This window comes from Lasioglossum baleicum, chromosome 4, assembly GCF_051020765.1.
Source record: "Lasioglossum baleicum chromosome 4, iyLasBale1, whole genome shotgun sequence".
In the NCBI taxonomy this organism is placed as follows: Eukaryota; Metazoa; Arthropoda; class Insecta; order Hymenoptera; family Halictidae; genus Lasioglossum; species Lasioglossum baleicum.
The window spans coordinates 1,300,458-1,306,369 of record NC_134932.1 but is presented as its reverse complement, the minus strand read 5'-3'; the positions used below and the strand labels follow the sequence as shown (position 1 = coordinate 1,306,369).

General features: G+C 36.7%; 1 long non-coding RNA gene across 1 annotated transcript; it reads left to right on the top strand.

The window, feature by feature from the left end:
- The first annotated feature begins 502 nt into the window (after window positions 1-502).
- On the top strand, window positions 503-3,289 carry LOC143207902 (uncharacterized). Its single transcript, XR_013008782.1, has 3 exons — window positions 503-1,027; window positions 1,642-1,732; window positions 1,807-3,289. It is a non-coding gene; the product is annotated as an uncharacterized LOC143207902 (long non-coding RNA).
- The last annotated feature ends 2,623 nt before the right edge of the window (window positions 3,290-5,912 follow it).

The following is a 5,912-nucleotide window of genomic DNA, read 5'->3' as shown; positions in this document are numbered from 1 at the left end:
GATTTTGCAACCAAAAATTTTGAAAAAAATCTCAGTAGTGTATGCTATTCGGTAGAATATTCATGAATTTTTTCATAATTTTCTGTTGAACATGACGCGACTAAAAACAAATTTGGTTGGATACTTCTGACCATCTTTTCCGGCTATACCTTAAGAATCAACGAAAACATTATTTAAAAAATACAAAATATATTTCTTTTTACATCGTTAAAACCGATTTTTCAAAAAAAATTAGGCCTAATTTCTCTTCGATATCTCATTTAGATCAAAAGTTATAGCAAAATGTGCGTCGCGCCGCGTGCTGTGCCCGAGATTCAAATGCGCGCCGTCTCCAGTTCCGACTTTTCGCCTCATGCTTCCGAAACTTCGGCAACGTGAAAATCGAAGGAACGCGTCGGCGTCGATCAGTCGAGCAGGTAGTCACACGGACATGGTAGAGGTACGTTTGTGTGTAGCGCGCGTGCAATCGAACATGCACCAACACGGTCAAGCGCGGTCGACACCGCTCACGGATACGACGATACGTCAGGGAAGGGGAAACTGCCGTTCAGTTTTCTGCAGTTTTCAGTTATTCTCTCAACTCTCAACAGTTCGCAAGTTCTCGTTCGCTTAGCTCGGTCGTAATATCTGTGGTTGTCAGGAGGACGCCGCCGCATGTCACATTGTACTTTCACTTTCGAGATATTGTCGTTTAAAGTTTTGATCACTAATGCTTTGACATTTTTTTCGAGCCTTTTGAATTGATTTTCGTGACGTTTTTTCTGGTAAATACCTAATCCTACACTATAAAGTTCAATAAATGCATAAACTGAAATTTTTTGAAATTGTGACATGCAGCGTTTTTCTTGACACAATCACAGATATATTTACATAGCTTCGCTCTGTGGTTACACGTTACACTCGCGAGTGCGGTCTGCGTTGCGGCATTTGACTATTTGACTATTTATTAGATTGACTTGCTTGGATTATGTGATTACGTGGATTACTTGGATTACGTGCACTACGTGGAAGGAAGGAAGAACGGAAGGTATTTGTACATATTTATATTGGTTGATCGGTTTCATTTTGCTCAAATGTCTCCCAGAATCTTCGCGTGAAAAAGCGTGAGAACGCTTGTCGGCACACCACGCGACAGTGCCATTTGCCATCACGTATGAGGTGCTACGGGGCGAGTATGTTCACTTCAATGTAGAGTCCAAAATAGTAAATTGTTTGTTTCTTTATCACTTTATCACTCTCTTTTCATTATCATTATTACCATTTATCACTTTAAACAAATCCAACACAATTCAGCTTTGGCCCATTCAGATTAGAATTAGCTTAGCAATATTCTAAATCGGCAAAATGATGGCTTAAACCAATTCAGTAAGGCAAGTATTTAATCTTCTTCACTTGCTTCTCATCATTGAATTTTTTTATTTCTGGTAGTACATTCTTTTGTTTGTAGTTCAACTTTAATCGATTTTTTATAAATATCATTGCAATATTTGAATCAGTTAGGTATATTAGTTGATGAAAAACGTCAGAAGACCTTTTGTAATTGTAGCACCAGAAATTAGAAAATTCGTTGAGATGAGAAATAAGCGAAGAAGATTAAATACTCACATTTACTCACTGTGTAATTGAAAATCTAATTTACAGAACGGAGGAAAAATATAATGTGCTATCCAAGGAAGGAGGAGAAGGAAGCTGCGGCAACCGGGGAAGAGGAAGATCTCTAATTTTTCGCGTGGTATGTATATCTAATTATGCCATTCAACGCACATACATATATTGTACATTACTGATTTTCTTTGTATTTTTGAGGTATCCCGCCTATGCCAGAACGTACTACGGGCCACAAGTTTGGGGAAGCAGAGGCAACAACGTGTAATAATCACAATATATCCAGGATGAGTCACCTAACGTTTGTACCTCAAATATCTTTGTTGTTTCTAAAGATACGTAAAATATGGTAAGGACAAAGTTGAATGGTACAATGGGGCTGACACGATGCCAAAAAAATTTTGTTTTATGTCATTTTTTTAGAGATATCAAGGTCATCTTGACTTTTTTAAATGGTATGAGGTATTTTTTAATACATCAATCGATCCAGCTGGACATTTGTTGTAAAAAAAAGTACTAACCTATGTATGTCGAAAAGTTAGTAGTTCACGAGATATTTCAATTTAAATAACTCTAAAACACCATTACTGTCGTACTAAGACGTTAGCGTTTACATACTTGTGTAACGTTTACAAAATATTAAAAAATGATGTTTTGTCAACTTTTTTATCTGGGCATGTAACGATAATTTAAAAAATGCGTTTTATAGATTTCGGTAACTTATATGCATACTGAAAATTTCATCGAAATCAGTCAACATTGCAATGAGCTACAAACGTTTAAAGATGATCACGTAAGGGCAAAATGCCCTGGCAAGGCTGAAAATCTGCGACTTTCACCCTTAAGCTCTCATCTTTAAACGTATGTAGCTCATTGCAATGTTGACCGATTTCAATGAAATTTTCAGTATGCATATAAGTTACCGAAATCTATAAAACGCATTTTTTAAATTATCGTTACAGGCCCAGATAAAAAATTTGTCAAAACATCATTTTTTAATATTTTGTATAATTACTACCAATTGCAATCGTAATAAATTTTTGTTTACTTATTCTCTAGCGAACTAACCGGTCTAACATCTTAAAAGAATTCAAGTCCTTTGGACCAATTTCTAAAAAGTTGTGCGATTTTTAAGGGTGTCCACTTATTATTGTCGCTGACTGTACATAAGTTAGTACTCTTTTATAGTGAATGTCCAGCTGCATCGATTGATGTATTAAAAAATACCTCATTCCATTTAGAAAAGTCAAGATGACCTTGATATCTCTAAAAAAATGACATAAAAACAAAAATTTTTTAGCATCGTGTCAGCCCCATTGTACCATTCAACTTTGTCTTTACCATATTTTACGTATCTTTCGAAACAACAAAGATATTTGAGGTGCAAACGTTAGGTGACTCACTCTGTAGATTTAGGTCCATGTAAAGGTTGTAAATTTTTGTAATTTCCAATAATAAAGCATAGTAATAATAAAAAATTATAATATTTATTATTCCTTGTGTGTCATTGTCCCTATAACAGTCCCTATGTCTTCACCAACTCCCCCTGCGGCGTATTAAAAAATAAAAAAATATCAATTTTCTTTTCCCTTATACGACGAGAATTTTTTTGCATAAAGACCCGTTAAGAGGGAAGAAGTAACATTCAATTTAGTTTCTATCTCTTGCAATCGATGCAGACAATTTTTATTTTGCATAAAGATCCGCAGTCTAGGAAAACTACTACAAATACTACAATAAATAAAATCTATCATTTAATTTTCCCGCCTCGAATGCGTACAAAATAAGTAAAAAGGAAGAGTTAGTGCGGCTATGTGCTGCCATCTTACAACGGCCCGATCGTTAATCTGGGCACGATATCCCGGATTGTGGCAACGACATCATGTGCCAAGATTGTGTCCAGGGGAACACTACGAGCCCACACGCGCATTTGTGGCTTCGACCCGCTTGGTTGTCTGGGTAATATTTAATCCTTCCGTCTTAAAATTAATTTGTACTTTGTATTTCGAAGAGCACCTTCTCATTGCACCTTTTATTTGGTTGTGATATGTTTAAATAGATTTATCAATTTGTAACAAGAAGGCCGCTATTGACCTCAGGATGGTAACATCTTTTTTACCCAATATTTTGGATACTTCCTCTTCTAGATCTATATCTTTTCTAGCGAAAAGTCTTAATAGTTTTCCTCTCTTCTTTTCGTAAATTGGACAATTCCAAATGATGTGATCTATATCCTCCATTTCGTGACCGCATTCGCATTGTGTGTAATTGATATAATTTTTTCTATAAAGTGATGCTGCTAAATTGTAGTGGTTAGATCTAATTCTACTTAGCATGTTTATGGAGCGTCTTCCTATGTTTTTTATGGCTTCGAACCATGGTTTTCTTTTGCCAATATTGTTGTCAGAGGTTTCAAAGTATCTTGTCCCCTTATATAATCCTTCACTTTTGTGTTTCTGATCTGATTTTTTCCACCTACTGTCTATGATATGATTAATTACATCGCTTGCTGGTATTTTAATGTCCTCATCCTGTTCATAATTTGTTCTTTCCTTCGCTATTGTATCTGATCTCTCATTCCCTTCAATTCCCGCATGAGCTGGTATCCATGCAAAGAATATTCTGTTATTTCCATTTATGTTGATCTTGTTAACTTGTTTTGCGATTTTTATGATCCATGGGTTTATGCTCTTGTCTGGTGAGATGTTTTGCAGTCCACTCAGAGCACTCTCTGAATCTGTTAAGATAATTATTTTGACATTGTCATTTATATATTTTTCTTCTACCATGCAAATTGCTTTGCTGATAGCTATGCATTCAGTGGTAAATATGGTTGCAACTTTGTTAATACTGAGGCCCTCTTCTTCCCATGTGCTATCCTTCCTGGTAACGATGCCTGCTCCGTTTGAGGAACTGTCTTTTTTTTTTGATCCGTCTGTGAATATTAAAATCGGGTTTTCTTCTGTGATCCCAAATTTTTCCTTGATCATGTTAATAAGAGTTCCATCATTGAATTTGTGACATTGCCTTACGAACCCAGTTTCTAAATCAATCAGGTTCTTCCAGTCGATTTTCTTCAGTTCCTTTAGGTCTTTTTCGTCTTCCCAATAGTGTTTAGAGCGTTGTTGAATCCAAAATTGCTGCTGGTTCAAGAGCAATCAACGCTCTGAATTGCACAAGGATGCGTACACGGATCACACTCGTCATAAGATCTTGGAACGGCCAAGATTCAACAGTTCACAGTTCAAAACACCAGTTCATAGAAAAGTCCATAATAAGAGTTCATGATAACGTTTATAGTAAAAGTTCATAAGTTCACAAGCAAGGGTTCATAACAAAGTTCATAAGACAACGTTCAGAAGTTCATAAAAAATTCACAAGAAAGTTTACGAGACGGTTCGTAAGAAAGTTTATAAAAGTTCACAAGAAAGTTTACGAGACGGTTCGTAAGAAAGTTTATAAAAGTTCACAAGAAAGCTTACGAGACGGTCGTAAGAAAGTTCATAAAAAGTTCGAAAGAAAGTTCATAAAAGTGTTTAGAAGAAAGTTCACAATCCACTTCACAGTTCAACTTCGCAACTCCCGTTCACACTTCAAGTTCGAATCCGAATTAATATCTTCTAATCATACGCTTCGTAACGTTCCACGAATTAATGTAACAAGGTACCAGGTTCGTACGATTCTCTTCAAAGGCATAAGAAATCTGCTCGCTATTTCCGCTGCAATCCCCTACCGAAGTTCGGGATGAAAATCGTTTCTTTGGTAGGGGTAACCGAGGGACCAATCACCAGTTCGGGGCGTAATCCCATTATTTGGTACGCCTACTAAAATCGTGATTTTGTTCCTCACGCAAGCCTCGTAAATAAGACAAGCCTATACACAATGGTCCCTTGTTCAGGTATCTGTCCCCAAACTGGTGTCGGCTTTCCGCTGAGTGTGGGCCTGCGATGCGTCAATCGTCATTGCCCGGGGTACGGCTGATTTGCTTTTCCGAACGAAAGAGGACACTCGACTTTCAACCGTACCCTAGTCCGTGACTAATTCTAAGAGCTACGCACGCCAATAAATAACTCTAAACTGACAATGTTCCACTCGATCGCAGCACAGGCCCAGACACAATGTCTAGACTAGAGAATTCTAGACAAATAGTCTGTTTTCCATATAATGTCTTCCATATCTTTTGTTTCCCTCCATGCTTTATTTAAAGTAGTATCTTTATTAACTGGTATGACCATTCCATCGTAGTTAACTATTTGACTATTAATATGCATCAAGGTTTTGTTATTCTTTTTGGATCTCAACTTCAA